The 3326-nt window shown below is 32.4% G+C and overlaps 1 long non-coding RNA gene across 1 annotated transcript; it reads left to right on the top strand.

Moving 5' to 3' along the window:
• The first annotated feature begins 776 nt into the window (after window positions 1–776).
• On the top strand, window positions 777–2400 carry LOC120139656. Its single transcript, XR_005517660.1, has 5 exons — window positions 777–988; window positions 1072–1200; window positions 1282–1450; window positions 1699–1806; window positions 2346–2400. It is a non-coding gene; the product is annotated as an uncharacterized LOC120139656 (long non-coding RNA).
• Window positions 2401–3326: the final 926 nt, after the last annotated feature.

The raw sequence follows: 3326 nt of genomic DNA, 5'->3' as shown, positions 1-3326 counted from the left end.
TCTCCTTTTTAGATTTTATGGGTTGCAATTTTACTTTGGGTTTCATCAAAATATTGGTATATGTAATTGGAGGCTGATAGGAGATATTGGTTGCCCAAAATACTTTTTAAACCTATTAGATCTGCTTTGTAGCTAAATCATATTGTTCTAGACCTCTCTTTGACTACAAAAAGAGAGAAAGTAAGTAATCAGGAAGTTTTCTTCTCTCATTTGGTAAACTCCCATAGCATGTGTCTCCCTCTCTTTTCTTCCTCCTCTTGCATCCTTGATTTGCCTCTATTTGAAAGGCTGCGGAATGCCAATATGCTGTTTTGAATTGATTGTGACGGTCTTCTTTATTTTCATCCCCGATTCTCATGCGCCCACAAAATTGTCTATTCTGCAGTTGACGATCAGGTCAAATGTGAGAAATGGATACGGGATGATAACGATGGTTCTAAGGAATCTAATGCAACATGGTGGTTGAAAAGGTTAATAATCGGTCGAACAAAGAAGGTGAATGTTGACTGGCCTTTCCCATTCACCGAGGGCAAGCTTTTTGTATCGACTCTTATTGCTGGTTTGGGGGGCTACCATGTTAATGTTGATGGGAAGCATATTACTTCTTTTCCTTATTGGACTGTAAGTTAGATGGAGTAAACTTAATATTATTTTCTTGTCTGGCTTCTTTTCTTATATGATTTGATCTTGTTGATAGGGGTATACCCTTGAGGATGTTACTGTACAAACTTTGAACGGAAACATTGATGTCCACTCTATATTCGCATTGTCTTTGCCTACATCACATCCTAGTTTTTATCCTCAAAAGCATCTTCAGATGTCCAATAGATGGAAGGTTCCACCACTTCCTGAGTGACCTGCGGATCTGTTTATTGGTATACTTTCCGCAGGCAATCATTTCGCTGAGCGAATGGCTGTGAGGAAGTCTTGGAAGCAGCATAAGTTTGTTAAATCTTCAAATGTAGTTGCTTGTTTCTTTGTGGTGATGGTAAGACTAATCCTGGACTTGAGGTTCGCTATTTTCACACCTGAAATTCTTTTTTTTACCACCACCTCTATATGTTTGGGTAGAATGCAAGAAAGGAAGTGAACGTAGAACTGAAGAGAGAAGCAGAATTTTTCGGAGATATCATCATCGTGCCATATATGGACAACTACGACCTTGTCGTGTTAAAAACTGTTGCAATCTGTGAATATGGGGTGAGTAAAATTGTTTCCATGTTTGAAGAAATGAATGTTAAAAACTTTCACGAGATTGTTTAAAGGGTTTGTTCGAAACAGGCTCGTGTAGTGGCTGCCAAGTATATAATGAAGTGCGGTGATGACGCGCATTCGTGAGAGTAGAGGCATTTCTTAATGAAGCAAAGAGAGCACATCATGATCGCAGTTTGTATATTGGAAACATCAACCATTACCACAAGCCCTTGGTAAATGGGCAGTAACTTATGAGGTATGCATCGTTTCCTGCTATAGTTTATTTCGGTTCTTGAGTTGAGTATAATATAGTATGGATCATGGATGGTTTGGCTTATGGAAAGATCAACCTATAAAGATCGCAATGCTCTTGCATCAAAGATTTTTGCTCCCTTTCAACCCATATCCATAATAATGACGATGAAGTTGAGCATTTCGATATGCATATAACATGGTTTTGTTTTCGGCTCCAGATTCTAACATTTAACCCCTTTCTTTATTCAGGAGTGGGCGGAGGAAGCTTATCCGCCGTATGCGAACGGGCCAGGCTACATATTGTCATCTGACATTGCTCACTTCATCGTCTCTGAATTTGAAAAGCACAATTTAAGAGTAAGTTAACAATGACCTCTCCCATTTTTCCAAGACCCTGGTGTTGGGGTGTTGGAATATAAGACTGTAAAAGAACTGAACCGTTTGTGAATCATTTGATAAAATTTTTGTTAACGTTAGTTTATTTATTAAACAAACGAATATAAATAATATTTTATTTTCATTTAATTAAACGAACGAACACGAACAAAAGGTTTGTCCATTCATTTATATTTGTAAATGTTCGGTAATCTATTCATTTATATTAAGTCTGAAGTTGCAGCTTATATTTATGTGGTTATTGATGTTTTGGTTTGTCTGTTTATGTTTGTTTAATTTTTGTTTTTGCTTATATTTCATTATTTTAACGAACGAACACGAACAAATTGTATTCTTTAATGAACGAATACGATGAAGAAATTATGTTAGTTCAATTGTTTGTGTTCGCTTATTTATTCTGTTAAAATTAAATGAATGAACGTATTTTATATTTTCGTTTGTGTTCTTTCGGTTCGTTTACATGGATATTGGGATATATTAGAAAAATGAAAAATGTGCAGTTGTTCAAGATGGAAGATGCGAGTATGGGGATGTGGGTGGAGAAATTCAACAGCATAAAAGAGGTGGATTACGTATAGAGTTTGAAGTTCTGCCAATTAGGTTGCATAGAATATTATTATACAGCTCATTACCAGTCTCCAAGACAGATGATGTGCATGTGGGACAAGTTGCAAAAGCAGACAAGGCCTCTATGTTGTAATATGAGATAGTGTCTCCTTTTTTTAATAAATATTTGGCTACACATTCTTGGCATCACTCTCCATTTTGCACTCTGTAAATTTTGGACATTTTGGGTTAGTTGTCTTAATTCAATTTTATTCTTTAATACTAGTATAGATAATTACTATAAAACTGGGTAAACTATACCTATGATCTGTTAACTATTATCCCTTTTTTTCATTTTAATCATTATTCTTTTTATTTTTTTAATTAGATTACTTAACTATTTAAAAGTTCCAATCAAATTATCTAGGTAATGTGTTTATTAAGAATATATATAATTGCATATTTTTGTTATTTACATTTATACATTTTATAAATTTAATCTTAATTATAATTTAAATAAATTTAATTTCCAATTAAATGATAACATGTATCATTATATATTATTATATTAAATTTAATATATACGTATATAACTATTCATAAAAATATATAATATTACATTATAATTAGTAAATAAAAATTTAAAAATATATATGTTATTAAAAGTTTTAAAATATATTATAATTTGTAATTAAGGTGATTTTATACTTACGTAGAATATCAAGTTTGAGTTTCTTTACTATCATTTTCAACTTTTTTTGTCGTTAACTAGGATAACATATATATAAGAAATATTGTCACCTAATTGAGTGATTTAGGCGATGATACGTATAATCCCTTAATTTGTGATATTTAATTGGATATTAAATTAAATTAATTTTATTAAAATTAGGATGGAATTAATGAAATGCGTAAATATTAAATATCAAATATGT

Source organism: Hibiscus syriacus, unplaced genomic scaffold, assembly GCF_006381635.1.
Source record: "Hibiscus syriacus cultivar Baekdansim isolate YM2019G1 unplaced genomic scaffold, ASM638163v2 tig00002237_pilon, whole genome shotgun sequence".
Lineage (NCBI taxonomy): Eukaryota > Viridiplantae > Streptophyta > Magnoliopsida > Malvales > Malvaceae > Hibiscus > Hibiscus syriacus.
The sequence above is the reverse complement of the archived record's forward strand: the minus strand, read 5'-3'. Positions and strand labels throughout refer to the sequence as shown.